Genomic DNA, 24535 nt, shown 5'->3' on the forward strand with positions numbered 1-24535 from the left:
CTCAAAGGCATTACATATAAAAGCATACAGACTTGCCCCAATGTCCATGCAAAAACGAACGATTTATAAACCACACTGGACAGAACCATCTCCTTTTATTTAAAGGCACTTCCAATCCACAGCGGTGATCTCAGTGATCGAGGTGGTTGTAATTGTCTGGCCAAAAAGACACGTGCCGGCCCTTCCTTGCGAGCACTCCAGAGGAAACACGGTACTCCCCCTGCCCCGGGTAGGCATTTTTAAAATTTGAAATTAAATAGCCATTTTCCAAGCCTTCCCTGAGTAACCCCACTTTTGGGCCGAAAGTGGGGCCCCCTCAGTGATGCCCAGGGGGCTTTTCCCAGCCAGAGTTGGGTTTCCTCCATCGCGTGCCTGGTTCTCTGGCCTTATCGCAATGTGTGACATCATCGGCAAGTGACTGATTTCAGAGGGGAAGGGAGAGGGAGATAGAGAAACATCAATGATGAAAGAATCATCGATTGGCTACCTCCTGCTCGCCCCACACACAGGGGATGAGCCCGCAACCCGGGCATGTGCCCTGACCTGGAATCAAACTGTGATCTCCTGGTTCATAGGTCGACGCTCAACCACTGAGCAATGCCAGCGAGGCAGTTGCTACTTCTTTGTGGTGACCTGGTAGGCGGTAATTTGTATCAACAGACTCCCCCTCAACCCAGGGCAGCTGGGGGAGGCAATGGAGATGCCCGGGCATCTTGCTTTGAGAGGAAAACAAACAATCAAAACCAAATCAAGGCACCGTCATGCACCCAAGGGGGTGGGGGTGGCGGGCAAAGTCCTTAAACATCTCGACAACAAAGGTAGCTCCATTTTGAGAGCAATTATTCCTGCTTGAAATGAGTCGTTCTCACAAAGTACTGATTGCAAGCTAAATAAATCAATAGCTCAAGTGAGGCAGCCATAAGCTTTCTGAATTAAAGAATGATCCTTTCTTCTGAAAATGTGATTTCCCATTTGCCCACAAGCTGGTACACAGAGAACTCGCCATCCTGCCCACTCAATGCCCCACTCAGTGCTACATGCTTACAGACCACCTGGGACCACCACCTCCTCCTGCTGTCTGCCTGACTTGAAAATTAAACCCAGCTCATCCCCCATGTGATACTGAGAACGTGCATGAATGTGCACACGAGCCTCTCCACCCCTTACTATCACACACAACATCGCGTTTCCTCTGTGTCTGATAATGACGCTCAGAGACACTGGCTCCAGGAGAGAGAATGAGGGCTGGTACACGGGCCCCAGAAACTGGCTCACTCCAGGTGCCTCGAGGCCAGAGCTCCTGGGGCCCTGAAGTCCTGCCAAGGGAAGAAAGGCCGAGGGGAACCCGACACACATCTGCCTCCTTGGCTCAGATCCTTAGCACGCAGTGCCCTAAGCTGAAACAAGGATCCAGCAATGGTTCTGTCTCCCACAGCTTCTGAGAGCTTGCCCTTTCTCTTACAGGATGGTTTGCAAAAAATTCTCCTGCCCAACCTCAAGTAAACAATTAGGGACTTAAAAAAAAAAAAAAAAAAAAAGCTGCTTCATTCACCACATTGTTAGTGAACATCTTAGATAGTGGTCGCCAACCGGTGGTCCGTGAGGTCCGAAAGGTTGGCGACTGCTGTCTTAGATGATACCCACAATTCCACCTTCCCTGGAACTCAGTCCTTTGCAGGAATGTGAGACCACCCTCTGTTTTGGGTCCAAATTGAAGGCATTGCGTGGACAGAACTGTGGGCCTCAGTTCAAAAGGTGTCCATTGGCAACGTAAATACGTCAACACCCACAAAGCACCTGATAGCAAGCACTGCAAGAAATGGAGGGTTTGGCCCAGCCCAAGTGGCTCAGTGGTTGACTGTCAGCCTATGAACCAGGAGGTCACAGTTCAATTCCCAGTCAAGGCACATGCCTGGGTTGCGGGCTCGGTCCCCAGTAGGGGGCATGCAGGAGGCAGCTGACCAATGATTCTCTCTCATTATTGATGTTTCTATCGCTCTCTCCCTTTCCCTTCTTCTCTCTGAAATTAGTAATAATAATAATAATAATAATAATAATAATAATAAAAGAAATGGACAGTTTAGAGCCAGGCTTGGAAGGAGTTTTAAAAACAGAAAGCCTTCTTCCCTTTTGGGGTCAACGTTTGCTGATTCTGCTACTCTGATGTAAAAGTCAAAACAGCGCTAACGGGCACTGGCCCTCAGTCTGTTCTCCATAATCAGGCCCATGTGCCCATCCACGTTCTCACCCTCCCTCTCCCAGAGCTCTGCTTCTGTCCGGGGCCCCCGCATGACCACACCCTATGGTCCCTATGGATTTCTGCTTGTAGAGTGATGACAACTGCCTCGAGGTGGTCCAAGGTGGCAGAACAGTGTTTCTCCATCTCAGAAGAAACTGAAAATGAGAAGTGGTTTTATGATGCTGAGAAAGTTCATAAGACTTAAGAAGAATTTTTAAATACTCCATCCCCCAGAGATCTTTGTAAATGAGCCAGCTCAGCCATAAAAATGTACCCAAACTTGAAGATAAAATGGAATTAAAATGTGTTTGAAAGAGAAGCAGGCTTTGGAATAATGAGGTTATTAATAAAAACAAAAATTATGACTCAGTATTTCTACCATGTGAACAACTTGGGGCTACAAAAATCAAGCGACTCATCATGCCTATTAGCAAACGTGGGTAAGGACAAGAAATCTGATGAGGAGCAGAAGGCCACGTGGCAGGCTGGGGTTTGGGGACCACTCCTTGGTAGCTTAGCGTGACCTGTGCCCCAGAACAAGGGTTCTGAATCTGGGCCCTACGGACACTCCTTAAGGTATCTATCACAGCCCTTGATGTTTTATATAAAAATGGTATGTCTGGGCATTTTTCTGGAGACAAGGGATCTCTGCTGATCTTGGATACTTAGAAGAGTGTCTGGCCCTGGGCTGACCTCAGGGCCTCTCGAGAACCAAAGGGTCTGAGATCATGTAAGAGGGAGACACTCTTAAGCGATCCAATCAGACAGTCTCAGCATCTGCAGATGCACCCCTGCCCTTAACCACACCTCCACTTCTCATCCAGTAGGGGGCAGCACACCCACGAGACTATGGTGAGGCCCAAACCAGAAGCAAAAGTGTGACTTGTGTTCAACAACAGTCTTCTCCAGGGGGACACCAGTGTAGGGGACACACTGCTCTCATCTCTAACAAAAATCTGATTTTTTCAATACAAATGTAAATTCCAAGCAAGACTGGCATTCCAATCTGTTTTATTCAACACACATATGTAATTTAACTACAGTCTGGGTCAGTTCCAGGAAAAACCAGGAAACAGACATTTATTTTCAGAGTCCATTCATTTCCTTACCGCAGGCCTCACTCCAACTCCCCCCCGCTATTCCCCACTCCTCAAATCTACTCCCCTTTCCCGAGCCTCACTCCTATTTTCCTTTTCTCAGACAGACAGTGCACATCCAACCCATTCCTCTTTCTCCACAATGACCTTCGCTTCTTTCTTAACTAAAACCTGGCATTCAGAGAAGTGGAGCCAATAACGTATAAGCAGTTTGACCTACTAACGTCCTCTTGATTTATAAATGCCTATTAACCTAGGGTCTTCACTCCAAGGGCTGAATCCTCAGATTTGAACCATTTGGGGAGAGGCCTGTGTGGTGGCATAACCAATCTTTGAAGAAGCCCTTTTCCTGTTGAACAGGGAGCAAGTCCGTGCCAGAGCCGTTACATCACAGACATGCAGGTGCCAGGGGGTCTATACGGATTAAGTGGGCTCCAACAGTGTGGTCTTCTGCCCAAGTCAATAAGCTTCATCAGAAAAACAAAACTCATTGAATTCAAGTGATCTGTCACTATCCTGAAAGTCCACCTGAGCCAGGACAGGAAATACAGCCAGCGAGAGCAAGAACATCCAATTCTCCTCCGGCAGCGAGCACACTGCAGCTCCATCATTTTAAAGCCTGGCATCTCTCCCCGCACACTGCTACCTTGGCACGGAGGCATGGGGCGAACCAAGTCACACCAAAGAGCCTTGCTACTGAAGGACAAAAAGCAAACATTGTGCAGATAGTGTCTTTATGGGAAAATGGGGAAACCCAGCCATGTCAGGAAGGAAATCTAGTATTCTGAGGACCACAGAAAGGTGGGCGGTGGTGGAGAAGACCCAAAACACCATCCTCGATGTCCTCAAATGAGAGAAACGTCACGGCATACAGCAGCCCAGGCAAAGGAGTAACCAGGGAATGTGTGTCCTCCTATGTAACTTCTCATCCCACAACTACACAGAACATGCAATCACATGCAGGAATGGCCACCAGGGCAAGTCCGCTTCTGTTCCCTAGGGGATAAGAATCAATAGAAGTTGGTTTGCCAGAAAATGAAAGGTTCTAGAAAAAGAGAAATGTGAAGTTGAAACACGGATATGGGTTAGGGGGCCAGAGAGATGGGAAGGATAAGTAAGTGAAAGACCAAGGAGAAGAATAAAGAAACACAGTGACTATTGGAAGAGAAGCAAGGGATCTGAGTTTCTCAGACAGGGATGGGGAACCTTTTTTCTGCCAAAGGCCATTTGGATATTTATAACATCATTCCTGGGCCATACAAAATTATTAACTTAAAAATTAGCCTGCTATATTTGGTCAGACATTTAAGGAACTCAACCCTAATGCCTTGGCAGGGCCAGACCAAATGATTTCATGGGCCTTATACAGGCCACAGGCCAGATGTTCCCCACCTCTGGTCTAAGAGGTACAGGTGCCCAGGGACCAACTACTGAACCAATTTTTGGGGGTTCTAACAATAATGGTGTTACTGTCGTTGACGACATCTATGGAATCCATAAAACCAGGGATTTAGTCCCTTTTCCCTCTAGTCATTTTCTTTTTCATTTCAATATTCACAGCATATTTAACCAAAGTATCACAATCATTCCTTGACCCTCATAGTATATCTTCACATTAGTAATATTTTACATCCTAAGAAACCCCTCTCACAGCCCAAGGTCATGAATACTGGCGTAGCTGCACTCGAAGACCCAATCCAGCTTTGTATACAAGTCAATGACATCCGCCCAGCCTGGGGTGCACAGAGATGGGCCGCAGTCCGGCGAATTCCACTTGGCATTTTTGCCCCTCATCCCCCAGGAAGAAATGGTTATCGCATGACTATCAAGTGCAGGGCCCTCTCTCTCACATGCTGGGGAAAACTATTTCCCCTGAGGACACACGCAGATATAACGTTTTGTGATAGGGATGGAAGAGTGGCTGCTCCTGATGACCTATTGTCCTTCCCACGCTTAGCACAGGGGATGTCTCCTCCGGAACAGTCTCTTTTGCGCCTGCTTCTAATTCCCCCAGAGGAGGCCATCCGTGCCGGGCGGAGGGCCCCTCAGTTGACTGGATGATGCTCTCTTCTGGTCAGAAATCATACCAACGAGCTTGTGGTCGGACACACGTCTTCGGATGGTGTGTCTAGTCCAGCGGATGCGCCTTGGCCCTGATGCAGGGCAGCCGCCGAAGGCTCTCCACGTGTAATATCTTCTGTCTCAAACATCCTTATGTTCTGTGTGGAGCCACATCCAAAGCCGGTGGCCAACTGTGCGCTGAAGGCCACCACCCTATTTAGGGGACTTCATCTTGCCATTTGGAGGTAGGTACAATGAGGCCGCTGTGGGGGGCGAGGGGACCTGACGGAGACGTTGTCTCTTATCCTTAAGAGGTTCGAGCACAAGCATGCCCACACAGCATGGTCCCAGCTGCCATTTTGGAGATGTGAGTTGGTGGCCACTGACATCACAATCCTTCGGCTGCCTCCCAGGGGCGGCGCTGCTGTCTTGCTCTAACCACACATACACACACACTTGCCACACTTGGCTCTCATAGACTGGAAGGACAGAGGCTCCTCCTGAGCAAAGGGGCCGACCTGCAGAGAGGGTTAAGTTTCAGTAAAGCACGCCCTGGAAGGCAGAAGGACAGCATCAACCGAGACGGTCAGGAATAATTCCACCCGTCAGGGCTCCTCTCAGAACATTCCAGGGGAGCATTCAGAGGAGGCGGCAGCATCAGTCCTTTTCTCATTTCCACATTATCTGCTTGGAAACCAAATGAAAGCAACAAAGAGAGGAACTGGGAAGGAACAAAGACAATCTAAAGAAAGGACAAAAAAGTACAAGCAAGCAGCAGCAGCAGCAGCAGCAGCAGCAGAGTCCTGGCCACCCACATGCAGGAACCGAGAGGCCACAAGCCACACAGCCAAGTCCCTTTGGCATCGAAGTCCAGCACTGGCAAACCACATCCAGCACCGAGTTACCGGCCTGGCCAGGGCTGGGCGGGACTTCCCGAGAGCGAAGCTGGGCGGGGCTGAGGGGCAGGGTCGCCACAGCCCGCATTCTGGGTGTCGCACACGGGCAGCATGGGTCACATTTCCAAACTCGCGGGAAGCTTGGAAAGCACGGGGATCAAAGCCACGAGAAAGAAAAGAAAGAGGCCACAGAAACAGCAGCACACAATCCCAGCACCCTGGGAGGCATCGAAGCATGGAGAGCTCCGAGCTCTGGTGCAGAGGCGGCCCTGAGTGTAAATCCTGCAAGCACTGCCTTCCGCCCATCAGGCCCAGGGGCCCTGCCGGTGAAAAGGAGGCGGAACCACCCACAGCTCAGAGGAAATGCCTAGCAAATGCCACTGCTCTGCCTGTGGCTTTCGCACTGGGTACGTGGCGGCACCTGTGGGCTTGTGGACCTAGAAGCCACTGCTAACACGCCTGCCACCTCCCCCGGCCCCCTCCTTCCGGCAGCACCCCTCTGGAAGCTGTATGATGCAGCCCACGCTCCTTTCCCAGGCCCCCCAGCAGTGAGGACACTCAGGGCTCCGGGCCTCCAAAAGGTCCAGGGCCCCCCATAGGCCATGGCCCTGACCTGCAGGTCCTGGATCTGGAGCTGCACCAGGAGGGAATTCACAGAAATGTCAAAAAGAGTCTCAGCCTAGCCCTAACCAGTTTAGCTCAGTGGATAGAGCGTCGGCCTGCGGACTGAAGGGTCCCAGGTTCGATTCCGGTCAAGGGCATGTACCTTGGTTGCGGGCACATACCCAGTAGGAAATGTGCAGGAGGCAGCTGATTGATGTTTCTCTCTCATCGATGTTTCTAACTCTCTATCCCTCTCCCTTCCTCTCTGTAAAAAAAAAAATCAATAAAATTTTAAAAAGTCTCAGCCAAGTGCACAGCAGATCCAGGAACCACAAGAGACAAACACAAGCAGCAAGGACAGTGATCAGAGAGACAGGCCATCAACCGGCCCCGGAAGACCAGCTATGGTCTGGAGTGACAGGAGCAGGGGGCCTGCCACCCACGAGGCCACGTCCCCTAGAAGGCCCGGGAAAGGTAGGGAAGGAACTCATTTGAGACCCATGCTAGCCTTCCTGGCCGCTGGTAAGAGGAGAAGCAAAGGGTTAAGACTCAGGGTGCTCTGACTGGATAGCAGGCCCCAGGTCTGAGAGAGTTCCCATCGCCCCAGCCGCCTCGGATGCCCCCAATTAGCAAAGCACCACATTCAGTGTTAGAATATATGGATAGCCTAGATCAGTGGTCAGCAAACTCAACAGAGCCAAATATCAACAGTACAACGATTGCAATTTCTTTTGAGAGCTGAATTTTTTAAACTTGGACTTCTTCTAACGCCACTTCTTCAAAATAGACTCGCCCAGGCCGTGGTATTTTGTGGAAGAGCCACACTCAAGGGGCCAAAGAACCGCATGTGGCTCGCAAGCCGCAGTTTGCCGACCACGGGCCTAGATGGTTTGGCTCAGTGGATAGAGCATCAGCCTGTGGACTGAAAGGTCCCTCGATTCCAGTCAAGGGCACATGCCCGGGTTGAGGGCTCGATCCCCAGTCGGGGCATACAGGAAGCAGCCGGTCAATGATTCTCTCAGCATTGCTGTTTCTATCTCTCTCTCCCTCTCGATCTCCCTTTCTCTCTATCAACAAAAATACATTAAAAAAGAGAATATAAGGATGTTTGAGACAGGGTCTCTGCATTCAACCTTGACTTGAGTGCCTGATCTTTCTTTCTCTCAGCCCCAGGTGGAACCGGTGAGTCCCAACTCATCATTCGAGACAGTGGGCAGGGAAGGCACCTCCATCCTCACACAGAATCCTAAACACTCTGTGCACGCCCCGCCTGGCACCTATCGAACTGCACTGATGCGCCCGCACGGCTGCTTCCCAACAGGAGCAGGAACCTCAGGTCCCTTTGGGAGAGAACACTGGTGATCTGAGCTGGCTACCTGGGGCCCTGGGGAGACTGGACTTAGAAGTCACCCCCAGGGTCCGGAAGAAAGAATGCTGGGGACAGGGGTGGCCCCGGGCTTGTCAGCTTACCCGAATCAGAACTCCTTGGTGACAGGAATCCTGCCTAATTTGGATTTTCTAGAATCCCGATACAATTGCTGGTCTTTTCTAATGGGTGCTCAATAAAAAAATTAATAAATAAAAATTGAGGAATGACTGATTAAAAAAAAATGGTGAAAACTGGAGTGTGCGAAGACAAAATCCAGATTTAAAGTTAAAAGGACAGCCAGTCAGAAAAGACCACATGGATATGATTCCACTTATATGAGACACCCCCAACAGGCAAATCTACAGGGACAGAAGGGAGGTGGTGGCTGGCAGGGGCTGGGAGGGTGGGTGGAATAGGGGGTGGTAGCTACAGGTATGGGGTTCCTTTGGGAGGTGATGAAAGTAGTCTAAAATGGCCGTGGTGGCACATATCCGTGAATATGCTAAAATTCATGGAACGGTACACTTTAAATGGGTTAATTCTATGGCATGTGAATTACATGTCAAAAAAGCTGGTATTTAAAAATTAAAATACAAACTAAAAGGACACATGATGCAACGTCCAACAAGGACAGAAGGGAGGTCGTGGTCTGGGTGACCCAAGAGGCCTGCACAGAGACAGACTCTGGGCGGGGTCTCCCCACAGAGCAGCACTTAGGGCAGCCGGAGAAGGGGGGGCATCTCGACAGAAGGAGTAATGGGACGATCAGGGAAGTCTGGCGGAGGCCGGACGGTATGTGGTTTGACTTTATGACGAGATGCATTCCCTTGGGGAGCCCATCCGAAGCCAGGGCTTTAAACCACTTATACTCTGATTTATGACTTCTAAATTTATAGCTCAAGGTCAGACTTCTCTCTTGAACTCCGGCTTTGTGTCTCCGGCCGCCTACTCATCATCTCCCCCTGAGCCCTCTGTGGCGGATCGAGGAACGGGATGTCCTAGTCCCTGGAACCTGCGAATGTGGTACTTTGCAGACACGAGAGTCTTTACAGATGTAATTCAGCTCAGGGCCTTGAGGTGGGAGAGTCTCCTGGGTTACCCAGATGGAGCCGATTTAATCACGTGCACCCCTAAAAGGAGCGGAGACTCTTTCCTGGCAGTGGAAAACGATGTAACGAAAGTATGGTCAGAGAAATGCAACATTGCTGGCTGTGAAGATGGAGGAAGGGGCCACAAGCCAGAGAAAGCGGGAAGCCTCTAGAATCCAGAAGTGGCCCGGAAGCAAGTTCTCCTGGAGAGCCGCCAGAAAAGAACACGGCCCTGCCAACGCCTCGGCTTTAGCCCAGCGAGACCGGTATCGGACATCTGGCCAGCAGAACTGTTGTTTCAAACCTATGATCGTTTGTTACCAACAGCAATATAAAATTAACTTACCTAATAATGTCCAAACCAGACCTTTCGATGCACACCTCCAAAAGGTTATCCTCCCCAGGATGTTATCCTGCAGGTTGGCCGACACACCTCCCCAGCACCCTTGCATCCAGACCTCCACCTGGTCCACACATCCTGGCCCCCATTTCAGTAAAGGACAACTTCATTTTTCCAGTCACTCAGCCAAAAACCTTGGCACCAGCCCCGACTCCACTCTCTTGCTCATGCTCAACCGCACAACACATCCATCGGCAAATCCTGCACATTATACCCAGATCTGACCGCTTCTCACCACCTCCGCCACCCTGGCAGGCACAAGGCACTGTCATCACTCAACTCAGATGGCAACGACCTCCCAATTAGTCTCACGTGGCCCCTCCTCTACTATATGTCTCCTCACGGCAGCCAGAAAGCACCTGAAATCATAAAGCAGCTTAGGCAACTTCTATGCTCAAAACCAGGCATCCTCAAACTACGGCCCGCGGGCCACGTGAGGCCCGCCGAGGACATTTATCCGGCCCGCCAGGTGCCGCTGCCTGTCCTGCTTAGCAGCCGACTCGTCCCGGGCCCACAGTGCGCATAGGAATTTGTTCATAGTTTTGTTTTTTGTTTTAACTATAGTCCGGCCCTCCAACGGTCTGAGGGACAGTGAACTGGCCCCGTTTGAAAAGTTTGAGGACCCCTGCTCAAAACCCTCCCCACTTCATTCCGAATACCTTTCCAAGTCCTCCCGGTGGTCTGTGCGGCCCTATGTGATCCTGCCCCGTGACATCTCTCATCTTCCTTCCATCACACCCCTTCCCTTCTCCACTCACCCGCCACCAGCCACCTCTGGTTCCTTCATGACTACCTCCGGGGCTTTGTACCTGCTGTCAGCACTCTTCTTCTTCCAGATGTGTGCACGGCTCACCCACTCACTTCACTCACACCTTTACTTCCCTGTCCCTGACCAGGGCCGCTTCCGGACCATCACCACCTCCCTCTGTCACTGTTCGCGCCTCACAGTTCTACTTCTCTTGGCACGGATCACTCTCCATGGTATCTATTGTAGACCCATTTACCATAGCTCACCGTTGTCGAGTGTCAGTTCTCAAGAACCAAGACTGTTTTTTGTTCACTGTTGTGTCCCCCAACAAAAAGAGTCCCTGACACCGGTGTATTCGTTGAGTGAGAAAATGAAGTAATCACTTGGCTTTCCCCTTTGGAAATGAAAACCACTGATGTTTTCTTCTGGGCTGAAGAACGTAACCGAGGCCCCACGGGGATGAAGCAATGGCATGATCATGGGCAGGGGCGATGGGGCACCGAGGACCAATCCGGAGGATTCCTACGCAATGGTCCAGTGTGAGGGAGACCGACAGGCACTGGGGAGGGGGCGGCGACATGTTCCATGACCCCCCTTTTCCTTGATTCAGCAAATACACACGCCGGGCTCTGTGAGACCCAGTCAGGAACACGGACGGCGGAGGACATGGCCTCGGCCCCCCTGGAAGCTGCGGCCTTGCCCTGCAGACAGTGGTTTGGTTTGGGTTCCCCTTTGTGAGACCAAACAGTGAGCTATGACAGGGCACCAGAAGCAAAGGGGAAATAGTAAAAGTTGGTGGCAGGCGGATCAGAGCAAAAAGCAAGTACTAAAAGTGGCAGGGGGAGCCCGCAGCAAAACCAGCCAAAAAATATCTGCAGGTGGGTTTCTCTTAGGCCACCATGGGCGATGGAATACAGCCAGGAAGACTCACAGGGGAAGGCAGCGTTCAGCCGGGGGATAAGCTCTTACCACACCCCCTCCCTTCCCCTCCTCTCAGACCCACACTTTACGAGGGTCCCACTAGCACCCCGACTTCTGTTTTGCCCACATCCTTTTAGTCATCCAGGCTCCAGTCCTGCAGGTTGGCCGACACACCTCCCCAGCACCCTAACATCCAGACCTCCACCTGGTCCACACATCCTGGCCCCTCCTCGCCTCCACTATCACACTCCAGGCCATTGGCAGGGCATTGTGCAATCCTAACATTTTGTGGATTGTCTTTCTATTCTGGACTCCTGTGTCACACCACTGACCGTCTCTGCTCAAACGTCTTCAATGCTGTCCCAGTTCCCAGAGAAACGAGCCACTCACTCAGCCCAACATTTATGGCTTTCTTCCACCTGACCACTCTCTCACTTTCCCTCCTGCCCCTCACCTAGCCTCGTCCAGCCTCCACGGACTACAGCACACGCATGCCTCCCCCCGCCCCCCAGATGTGTACTGCCCAGTGCAGTAGCCCCTGGCCACATGGAGCTATTAAGATGAAATCAAGTTTAAAATTCAGTTCCTCAGTGGAACTTTAAGCACACACATGTGGCTAGTGGCTACCCTGCTGGTCAGAGTACAAAGAAAACACTTTTATCACCGCAGCAAGTTCCATTGGACGGTACCACTCTACATCTTTAATGTCCTCCCAATTCATTGGTCCGCCTTCCAACATTTGTTACTTCTTTGCAAAAACGGCACCAGTGCCATAATGCATGTTAGGGCAGGAGCAATCCCTTCCTTCTCCCAAACTTCACATGTAAGTTTTGTGGGTCCCTCGAAGGTTACTGCTGTGCCTCTTTCCCTAACTTCTTGGTAACATAAAGCTCGGTGAGAACAGATCGCTTTGAAAATCTGAAATTCCTAATGAAGCACCAAAGGATAATTTTACAGGCCTCTTCACCCCAGAAACAAATGATGAAGGAATCACGTACGTGGGGTATCCAATAGTAATGAAATGTCTCTGTGCCTGAAAACCTGATTCTACTAGCTATGATTTGCTTCCATTGTAACCACTGATGCACGCCAAGAATAGAATTCTGGCTTTCTATATCCAGGGTTTAAATTTATTATTGATTTATGCTTTGTGCTGGGTGACGGATTTCTTCTGATTCTGCAGATGGCAAATGCCTTTATTCAAAAAGTAAACACAATGGAGCTCAAATGGATGGCACCATATTAGGGCTAATTTCAGACTCTACACTTGATGCCGCTAATTGCTGGACTGCCTTGCTTTTCCCCACGAATGATGCGCAGTCACGGGCTTCAACGCTGAGGGAGGGACAGGAAGAAAGATGCAAAGCGACGTGGGAATGCACAGCAGCTCTGAGTCAGGCCGGCTGCACGGGAGGTTGCAGACCTGCAGCCGCAGGTAGGGGACTTGACAGAAACGCACAGTCAAGGGCCCCAGACCTGTGTATGCTTGTCTGGGGGGGCTTTTCTTTTCTAACGGAAGCACAGTTTCTACATGGTGTGCAGCACAGACCTGAGTGCACAGTCCCATGAGTTGTGACAAATGTATCCCTTTAGATCCAGTTAAAATTTGTCACCATCTCAACTATTTTTTTAAATATATATATTTTATTGATTTCAGAGAGGAAGGGAGAGGGAGAGAGAGAAACATCAATGATGAGAGAGAATCATTGACTGACTACCTCCTCCAGGCCCCCTACGGGGGATCGAACCCGCAACCCGGGCACGTGGCCTTGACTGGAATCGAACCTGGGACCCTTTAGTCCGCAGGCTGACGCTCTATCCGCTGAGCCAAATCAGCTAGGGCTCAACTATTTTTAAGTGTGCAGTTCAGCAGTGTGAACTATATTCACATTGTTGTGCAACCGATTTCTAGAGCTTTTTCACCTTGCAAAACAAACTCTGTACCACCGAACAACTCCCTGCAGCGTCTGTGCTGCTGTTTTTTCACCAAGCCCTCCAGGTGATTCTGATGGCTGCTGGCATTAGAGAAATACTGCTCCAATGATCCCAGGCTATGGGGGTGTCTAGGAAGAGCAGAGAAAAGCAGCAGGTGGAAGAGGCCTGGCACCCCGGAAAGACAGTAGCAGGGGATGTGTGACCTGGCTGCCTCTGAGTCCCCAAAGCCAATCCTGAGTGCCAGGGGTGGCCATGGCCCTGCCTTAAGATACTAGGGAGAGCCAAACATGGACAAATGGACTTTTCTCCAAAACGTGTGTAGTCATCACAAGTTGAATAAGAAAACTGTATTCTTGCCCTAGCCAGTTTTGCTCAGTGGTTAATAGAGCGTCAGCCTGTGGACTGAAGGGTCTCAGGTTTGATTCTAGTCAAGGGCATGTACCTCAGTTGCAGCTCAATCGGGGCATATGTGGGAGGCAACCAATCAATGTGCTCTCCCACTTCAATGTCTCTCTCTCTCTCTCTCCTCTCCCCCTCCCTTTCACTCTCTCTGAAAATCAATGGAAAAAAATAAATACCCTTGGGTGAGGACAAACAACAAAAAAAAGAAAACTGTACTTCTCAACATTAGACCAGATTCTGGAAATTCCATTTGATGGTCCTAAAGCAGAATTGGAAAGCTATAAACTCTGAGTGGAAGAGGGGGATTGTATTTTCATCAGTGGCCGCACCGGTCATTTAATTCTGACTCTGAATTTTATCTGTCCATTTTAATCATTTATGTCTCTCGCTTGGCAATTCCCAGCGGACTCTCTGCAGTGGAAATGTTGGGAGGGTATGATAACACAAAGGCAATAACCAGGGGCGTTGCAAACCACAGAATACTTGTGATTTACAAGTCATTAGAAGCAAGAGGCATTTGCTGTTCTTTGCAGGCAAAGGGGGATTGCATCATGAATAATGAAAAAAAGCAAAGTGCATTTAAAACTCTCCTGCAGACCATGGTCTCTCCAGGCCACACAGAACACATTCACCGCGGGCTTCCTGTGTGCCAGACCCCTGGCAATACACATTCAGTGCACTCCAGCTTCTGAATGACCCAAGTCAGGCAGATCTGGGCCATTTCGCATCAAGAGGTGGGTTTCCGGGTTATCGTCTCCTGACTTTCAAACGTTGCAATGATTTAGACACCACAGTAGTTGGAGAGCTAGGAATTTCAGCCCGGCCGGTGTGGCTCAGTGGTTGAGCGTTGACCTATGAACCAGGACATCACGGTTCGGTTCCCAGTCAGGGCACATGCCCGGGTTGTGGGCTCAATCCCCAGTGTGGGGTGTGCAGGAGGCAGCCGATCAATGATTCTCTCTCATCATTGATGTTTTTATCTCCTTCTCCCTTCCTTTCTGAAATCAACAAAAAAATATATCTATATTTTAAAAGAGCTAAGAATTGCAGAAACAACCCGAAGCTTGAACAATTTTTGACAAACTGAGGAAAAAGCATCTGGGAGAAAACGGGACCTAGTATTTATCAGGGGGAAAAAAGAAATCAACCCCAAACTAAACCACCACAGCTCTTCATTGTATGATGACGAAGCCCCAATAAGGTTCTATTAAAGCTACAATCTCCAAATCCAACTCAATAGTTCTTGGCTCCAATAATAAGCATTTCTCTGCTTTTTAATTTGCATTCTGTCCATTTTTTTCGAGCCACTGTGACAGAGGCTATTAAAGGAAGGTTTCCCTGTACTTTATTAAAATGTGAATTGATGCTCAGTATTCTGAGAGGGTAATTGCAGCAATTCATATTTTTTTCATATTATCCCAACTGCCATAAAATCCGAACAAGGCTTATTCTGTCTTCTGCTTTAAAAACTGCCACATTACCATGCCGTGCTTCTCCCGCTCTGAAATGCTTCATTCAGTGAAACTTCAAGGGGAAATCGGCGAGGCAGCTCTAACCATGCTAGGGTAATGTGAGCACCAGGCGGTGAGCACGATTAGTGATCAGGACAGTGGGGTTATTTGATTAAGCATAAAAAGAAGCGAGTAGCCCTAGCCGGTCTGGCTCCGTGGATAGAGCGTCAGCCTGCAGACTGAAGGGTCCTGGGTTCGATTCCAGTCGAGGGCACATGCCCGGGTAGTGGGTTTAGTCCCCAGTAGGGGGTGTGCGGGAGGCAGCCAATCATCAATGATTCTCTCTCATCATTGATGTTTCTATCTCTCTGTCCCTCTGCCTTCCTCTCTGAAATTTATATATATATATAAAGAAGAGAGTAGACGTGAAGGTGTAAATAGACTCAGATAGGAACTACCCTCTTCTAAACACAGAGTTCCTGTTTTTCTTTTTTTAGATCACTCTGGTGCATAGAATTCCCATTTTCTAGCATAACATAGCCCTGTGATGACTCTCGAAGCTCAGTTTTCTGTCACTTGCATGAGCATTTTTACAAATGCTCTACTCTTGGACAGTAAGTCTTCATCCCACAAAACAGACCATGAAGCCCTCATGGGTTTATAAATAACCCATGCGATGTAATACCAGATCTGAAATTAATATTTAACTGCATACTTTATTATGCCATTCATAATCTAGTGTCTTTAGAACTAAAAAAAAAAAACCAAAAAAAAAAAAAACACTTCTGACATTTAACTTTTGACATTAAGTGCTTCATTTTTGAGAAATAAAAGTATTGGTTTTTGTTTCGGGTAGTTTTTTTAATTTTTTTTTAATATCTAAAAACTGCATTAAAACTGCCTTAAAAACCAACAACATCACACCCTGGATGGAGACCAAGGGACCAGGCCAGAACCGCCATAGAGCGAGTCCCTACCCATCTGCTTCAGAGCAAGAACTAAGATGAGGGAGAGGGTGAGGGCAGGGGAACAAGAGCCCCACAAAGCCAACGCTCGGAATGAGAGGACTGTTTGATTCTTGTGAGATGATGTTTCCAGGGAGGGTAAGCAGGTACCATTCAGCTCGTGTACATTCCCATAGCCGCTGTGCCGCCCTACGGAACAGCCAGCTTTGTACAAACACAGAGCAACACGGGGTGGCTCGCCCCACGGGGTGTTCCTAGACAGCAACAGACGAAATCCTGGAACCTCATTTGAAACTAATGCTACATTTTGATGAAAGGATGTACCAGTAAGTGGAATCTGACACTCAATCCTATTTAAATGAAAAAGATCCTTCAAGGGGAAAGATTTTGCAGTGGTAACTATAACTATAATTATTGTCCATTACTACTTCTTACCTCTGAAAGTGCAGCCAAGAAATGGACAAAACAGTGCCCCACATCATGACGAACTAATTGGCTTAATATAAAAAAATTCTTATAAAACAGTAATTTTGAAAGTCCAAGTGAATTGGAAAATGTGCAAAGGCTATAAACATGACATTAAAAACAAGAGAAATACAGTGGCAATAAATATGTGAAACATATTCTGAACTTCATTCACAATTTTAAAAATATAAATTAAAATGAGATGCCATTTTTCTTCTTTAAAAAAAGCTGGAGAGAAAATAGGAATGTGGTAGCCATTCCTAATGGGAATAGCAGCCCTCACACATGGCTGTGGGAGTATAAATTTGACTCAATCTTGGAGGCAATTTGGCTATGCTTAGCAAAATTTTAAATTTCCACACTTGTCAACTGCATTCCATTTGTCTCATTTTCGGTTCTTTTTTTCAAAATTCCACTGTGTAAAATATATTTGCGTAACTGTGTAGAGTACCATTTCTAAAAGAAAAACTGGAAAACCTGGTAAAATAAATTACTGGTTAAATAAGTTAAGGTATATGACTCCATGAATTATCAGACATTCATAGAGTTGAATGCTTTGTAACTATTAAAAGGAATGCAAATGATCTCTAAAAACTGACATGGAAAGATATCTACGACACACTTAAAAATTAAAAAGCCACGTTCTAAATACATTATCTATAGTGTGATTCCATTGCTATAAAAATTTTTAAACAATATATATATATGCCCCCATGGCTGCTTCGCTTCCCATGCCCAGCTTCAATCGGGACCCAGGCAACAGACAGAGACTTGGCCGACAGCAGCTGCCCTCTCACTGCAACAAGACTTGAGTTGTCTTGTACCCATGGTGTGGGGAAGTGGGTTTTTGATATCTAAATCCAGCCTAGCACCAGGAATGCTCAGGGCCTACTCCAGAAGGCAAATAATCCTTTCCACTAATATTTACAGGGTAAAATAAGATTGTTGTTAGAGTATTAAATTTGACAGTAAAATAGTAGTTAAGTTCTCAGACTAATTTAAATTGGCTAATTGAAATAAGCGAATATTCTAGAAAAATTAATGGTACTGGACAAAAAGCTGTTCCTAAAGTGGTAACTAAAATTTTTATTGGTAGTTCATCTCATGGTAAAATTGCGTAACATGTAATGAATCTAAAGCAGACATATTTTAGTGCAAAAAATTAAAATGTAAATGCTATCAAGACTACATTATAAAATTTCCAAAAGCCTCCTAATATTTAAATCAAAAAAGGGGGGATAGTAGAAGAATATCACGTAAGGAAAAATATCCTGTAAGTAAATTACATCTAGAAAATTTTTACTTTAGAAAATTAACTTTCATTTGAAATGCTAACAGCAAGACATCCATGAAAAACGTACATGGTGTCAAAACAGGCCAAAAGAAAATCGTTTGGGCAAAAAATGAAAAAGGATCCCAAGTCAAATTTATAGAAAGGATTCCTTTATTAACTTTTGGTGTAGAACATGTTTGTATATTTTCAGAAAACAACTCCAAGACCATGTGGATTCCTGCAACAGAGAGGAATTGACAGAACTGCTCCAGCCATGAAGACAGAAGAGAAACAGTCCAGAGATGGAAGACACTGACTACGCCTTGCCATACTAGCAGTCAGCAGCTGTGCGTTGCTGCAGGTTGCCCAGGACCAAACCAGAGAGGGTCGGACCTGCATTACCACCATTTGTCCACCATCCAGAACTGAAATATCATTGCTGACATGTACACACAAGGAACTGTTTGACATTGAAATTGGGACTCAAAAGAACTGTTGGCCCAGAAAGAAACTCACTACAGACTGATTCATTTGCCTCTCAGCATAACCATTATTGCTTGTCTCATTTTTGGTTCTTATAAGTGTATTTCTAGTATCACATGATCTCAATCATCCAGGGGAAATAATGAACAACATAAACTGATGAACAAAAACAGACCCGGAGACAGGGAAACATCAATCAAACTGTCAAACCTCAGAGGGAAGGTAGGGGAGGGTGGGGGTAGAGGGGAGAGATCAACCAAAGAACTTGTATGCATGCATATAAGCCTAACCAGTGGTCACGGACAACAGGGGGGTGGGGGCATGCGTGGGGAGGGGTTTGGGATGGGAATGGGGGGATGAGGACAAATATGTGATACCTTAATCAATAAAGAAATTTTTTAAAAAAAGAATATATATATATTTTCTGTGCAAATAAACTACCCAGAAGAGACACACTGCCCCCTGTAGACAGTAACATCAGAATGAAGAGTTGAAATGGTGGACTCTCACTTTTGACTTCCTAAACGCCTATGCTATATTTTTAATGCAACCATTAATATTGTTTCACAATAATTTTTAAAGTCCTTATCCTCCCATTGCCAAGTTACTAAATCTATGAACTGTCAAAAATGACTTCATGGTTTCACGTCTGGTTTAATTCTGAGGCCCTTGGGAGGCTGCGGGGGGTGGGGGGGGGGTGAAGCAATAGGGAGCAGTGGCAGACTGGGAAAAGCGAGTATGGAAAGCTTCACTGTGTTCACAAAGCAAAGCCAGTTACTTGCTCCCAATAACGCATCCAGCTGAGCTGACTGCTTTCCTCAAAGGGAGCAATTAAATGATTTCTTCTATTTTTAAGCCAGAGGTCAATCCCAGTTTTATTTCCATGGTACATCTAATGTGTTTGGTGACTGCCAACCTCCTCACCTGCTGTGGTAGGCTGAACAATGACCTAAAGCTGTCCAAGTCCTCATTCCCAGGACAGTGCCTATGTTAGGTTATGTGGCAGTGGAGAATTAAGATTGCTCATCAGCTGATCTTAAAGTAGGGAGATTATCCTCAATTATCTTGGTGTTCCCAGTGTAACCACAAGAATCCTTACAAGAGGGAGGCAGAAGAGGGAAGCCAGGAGGAGATGACTATGGAGAAAGCAGGGTCAAAGACATGCAATGTTCCTGAGCCTGAAGACAGAGGAAGGAGCCAAGTAATGCAGGCCGTCTCTAGAAGCTAGAAAAGCCAAGGAAACAGATTTTCTCCGAGAGTCTCCAGGAAGGAATACAGCCTGCCAACACCTTGACTTTAGTCCACTGAGACCCGCATCAGACTTCTAACCTCCAGAACTGCAGGATCATAAATTTATGTTCTTTTAAGAAGTTAAATTTGTGGCAATTTGTTACAGCAGCAATAGAAAACTAATACAGCCTACCTACACTTCCTATATTTCTTTACATAGACTTCCTCTTGTGGACAAACCTGGGGTATGTTGTGAAAATCAGCCCACTTGGGCATCCCACCTTACAGATGCCCAATGGCATGGGGCCGCACTGCCAACTCAGTTGGCTGATTTTTAGGACTCCCTGAGAGAGAACCCAGATAAGACAGCAGCAATAAAACTGCCTTGATGGTTATTTAGCTACATCTGCAGAAACCTAATTTGAATAGGTTATTAATGAAAGTCCTTTGTAAATCATGCCCCATCATACCAAAAAATATACCTGTCATCGTCTATACCCACACTACTCTTTTGGAAGACTAACAAAAAGAGAAATGAATCGCACATCAGGAACCCAGAATAGCATAAAAACAAATGCTCTTCAGGATTTGTCAATATACTTCAACCCTACCAACAGGAACAGGATAGGTAGGTCAAAGAAAATGTGACTAAAGACTGACTTACGATTGAGTACTTACTATGTGCCAGATACTGAGCTGAACACTAAAAATACATGATCTCATCTAATTCTCATAACATTTCCAACAGGGAGTTACTATGATCGTTACCACTGATAACTCACATGTCCACACTCTCACACCAAGTGAAAGAGCTTGGGTTCAACTGCTCTGTCAGCCTCCAGAGCAGGAACTCTACAGAGACATCATGCTAATCCCCTCCCAATCGAGGGACAAGTTAAACGGACCTCTGCTCTATACCCAAGGGCTCCAGAGAAGAGAAGGCTAGCTTCATCCCATGATCCTAGAAGTGCACTCATTTAATTGTACCTCTCCAAAGTACCCCTGCGGCTTTGAAAAACATCGTTACTCATCTCAACAGCCAAATGATCTAAAACAAGACCTCTCACTGACTTTTTTATTTTGTATTTTATGTTCTACCGATTGCTTCCTTCAAGGAGCCTGTGTTCTGAAACGATATAAACTAAAAGCCTGCTTTTGTGAGGTGGGCACGCTGATGTTTAGAAAGGCTTTCTGGTAAGGCTCAGGAAGTTACCGTGGTAACATCTGTCCCTCACTTCTGGGGACGAGGAGCTCCGCTCACCTGGTTAAGAACCACTGATCCCACAGAGCAATGTCTAAAACAGGCGGGTATTTAGTCATCATGGGCATGTCTATAGAAAATCCCATTCTAAATACAGTTTTTCGCTCTAAAATGTCATCATAATGGAATTTTTAAAAGGCATGTAAACATAAGCGTAGTCCCTTTCTCTGGCTTCCATTTCTTTCCTCAGTATATAAAATCGGCATCCGTCTACTATGCGAAACCTTCACAATCCCCAAAGGAGGCATTTTCTCCCTGAATTACAGAATATATTTCTCTTTTAAGCCAGACTAAGTTGGCTCTGCATTTTAGTACAGGAGCCACTGAAAAGAAGATATTTGAAATATGAAACACATTTTCCAAATAATGTCATTCATGGTGTAGGTCCATTTCCAGAGGAACCCACAAAGCCCTTCGAAGCTCTCAATGCGAGTTAAATACTGCACACTCACTGTGAGGAGTTGAGATTCGATATTCTTGTAATATTAACTTTAAAATAATTACAAAAGAGTTACACACAGTTCTTACTCTTTTTAAAGGAAAGAAATTCTGATGGAATCAAGTCAAATGTAAATAAAGATTTGGGGCAGGCCGAAACCGGTTTGGCTCAGTGGATAGAGCGTCGGCCTGCGGACTGAAGGGTCCCGGGTTCGATTCCGGTCAAGGGCATGTACCTTGGTTGCGGGCACATCCCCAGTGGGAGGTGTGCAGGAGGCAGCTGATCGATGTTTCTCTCTCATCGATGTTTCTAGCTCTCTATCCCTCTCCCTTCCTCTCTGTAAAATATCAATAAAATATATTTAAAAAAAAAAAAGATTTGGGGCAGTCTGAAGGCCACTTCTATGGTTTTAAGGATCGATACACTATTCTCAATGATGTTTAATTTCATTTCCAAAAAGTTATGGTTTCTCTTTCCTCCATGGGACTGTATTTCCACCACTCTTCGTACACTTAATTCATGATGAGGCCATGTGCTGATATTATCGTAACCCATAGAGAGAGCCACTTGCAACATAAGGGAAATCCAGTGTCCACTTAGCTGGCTGCGAACAATGAATGACAGAGAAAAAGATGGTGGTGACAGGGTATCACATGACACCTGACCACACTTGTCACCTCACAGAGCCCACCCACTTCACTTGGCCCTTGTTGCCCTAAATCTATCTGCAGGGGCAAGGACAGCGATGGGCCAGGGGTGAGGGGGGACAGGACGGACAGCCACAGAGCTGCTGGCCAAGTGTGTTCGAGTGTTAGAGAAGTGGTTGTCTGAGTTTCATGTGCAGAGGGCCTGAGAATCACTAACAGAACATGGACAATTCTGCAGCTCTCTGTCATCCTCTGGCTCTGCTTCATTCCCACACACACAGTCTAATATGCTGCCTAGTTGCTCACACCTATCATGGTGTGACCAAAATTTTTTAAATTTACAATTATGATTTAGTACTCGGTAAGGCCCCTGCCCTGCACGGCACCTAATCCATCTACAACTCAATTCAAATTACAAAAGGGATACAGGAACTAATTGATTAATTCAGGCAGAGCCCAAAGTACGGTGTATGTGAGAAAGATTTTCCTGTTTTCTTCAGCAACGTTCTTTCCCCAAGACCATAAATCTCTGAGCGCTGACTTTCCATCTTAGGAAAGTGAACGTCATCCAAGGCAGCATATAAATCACCTTGAGAATAGTTATTCATCATAAGCAAATAAAAACATAAGCCAGGCAGATGGTGAGAGGCTCATTTATACTGGGAGAATTTCATGGGACTAGGCAGGCAAGGCGGGGAAGCGGAGGGGGTTGTAAAACCTGAGGATAGATTTATAGGATGAGAATTAACACCCAAAACAACAGAATACTAAAACGTATCATACCACATCGCTACCATCTCTTGGACGCTTCACCTCGGGTTCAGATCTGACTTCCTCCCTTGGCGGTAACAGGAATGAGAGGAAGGCAAAGAGAAGAGGAGGAGGAGGGCCAACCCATACTAAACACTGCCGTGTGTCAAGCCCTTTTCATTCACCAGTTTCAAAGCGCTTAATCCTTTGGGTACGGCTGCAGGAGAGAAGAGATTATAGCACTTGGTGCTGATTTTTTTCATATGGCTCCAGCTCACAAATGGCAACTCTGAGGTGGCTCCCTCCCTAACACTCTGGAGAGTGTTTATGTCACAAAGCCACACTGGCCTGGGGGGAGGGGAGAGATGGCAAGCAACTGGTGACCCCTCCTAAGGCTACCCCCAAAGTCTTGCTTATTTCAGTGCTGAAATCCATTAAGAGCCCCGAGATACCCTACTGGCCCCTGAGAAAATATGATTTGGGATCTTCCACTATATTCCACTTCTCTTATAAAGGCAACACCCAGCCAAGAAAATAAAACCTTGTTATCACCCAGGTAAAGGAAAAAAGAGGAAGAGTAAGGGAACGGGGATAGAGGAAGAACATAAAGTGAAATGAATCCCCCAAATAGCATAGGAAATTACACTATGACGCCTTGCCTGGGTTGTGGGCTCGGTCCCCAGTGTGGTGTGTGCAGGGGGCAGCCAATCAATGATTCTCATCGTTGATGTTTCTCTCTCTCTCTCTCTCCCTCTTCCTTCCTCTCTGAAATCAATCCTATATAATAAAAGGCTAATATGCAAATTGACCGAATGGCAGAAAGACCGGTTGCTATGACATGCACTGACCACCAGGGGGCAGATGCTCAACACAGTAGCTTCCCCCCTGGTGGTCAGTGTCCTTCCACAGGGGGAGTGCCGCTCAGCCAGAAGCCGACCTCACAGCTGATGAGTGGCAGTAGTGGTGGCGGCAGTGCTAAGGATGTCCTACTGAGGGGAGCAGGCCTAAGCTGTCAGACATTCCTCGAGAGCTCCTGGACTGAGAGAGGGTGCAGGTCAGGCTGAGAGATGTTCCCCCCTGCCCGCCCCGAGTGCACAAATTTCATGCACTGGGCCTCTAGCAAAAATATATTTTAAAAAAGAAAGAAAAATGTACACAGGCTTATGTTTGTGTGAGATGGTTATGTTTGTTGTTGATTTGTTAGCAAAAGAAAGGAGGGCAGAAAAGTGTTTTGCAAGACAAAAAGGAGGTCTAGTCATGGAAGGCACAACAGTTACAGCCTACTAGAGTACCATAGAAATATGTCTTCCTATTCCATGTCATCTCACAGGTGGTCATCTAGTGCTACAGGCTTTAGGTAAGCCTGCATCACATACCACCAAGCCCTACATGGTCTTAGCACACTAACATGGAATCATCCCTTGGCTAAAAGCCATTTCTCCTGCTTCCAATCTCAAGACATACAACATAATTATAGTAAGTCCTCTCTTACCATCCTTGATAGATTCTACAACTTTAACAGAAAGTACATATCACAAAACCAATTGTACCACAGGCTAATTGTTATAAACAAGACTTAAATTCCTACAGCAACTCATCAATGTTCTAACAAAACAACGTTAAACACAATGACCTTATTTTGAGAACCTGCTGTTTAAACTATTGTGAAATATGCATGGAGTTAATAAGTTGAGTGCTGCCATAACAAAATACAAGAGACTAGGTCAGTGGTCGGCAAACTCATTAGTCAACAGAGCCAAATATCAACAGTACAACGATTGAAATTTCTTTTGAGAGCCAAATTTTTTAAAC

At 46.8% G+C, this 24535-nt stretch overlaps 1 protein-coding gene across 2 annotated transcripts in view; it reads right to left on the minus strand.

The window, feature by feature from the left end:
- The window catches only part of OSBPL10 (oxysterol binding protein like 10), a 227931-nt gene that overhangs the window by 21165 nt on the left and 182231 nt on the right, over positions 1–24535 (minus strand). The gene's annotated exons all lie outside the window — the stretch shown is intronic.

The sequence above is a fragment of the Plecotus auritus genome, assembly GCF_963455305.1.
Source record: "Plecotus auritus genome assembly, chromosome: 6".
Taxonomy (NCBI): domain Eukaryota; kingdom Metazoa; phylum Chordata; class Mammalia; order Chiroptera; family Vespertilionidae; genus Plecotus; species Plecotus auritus.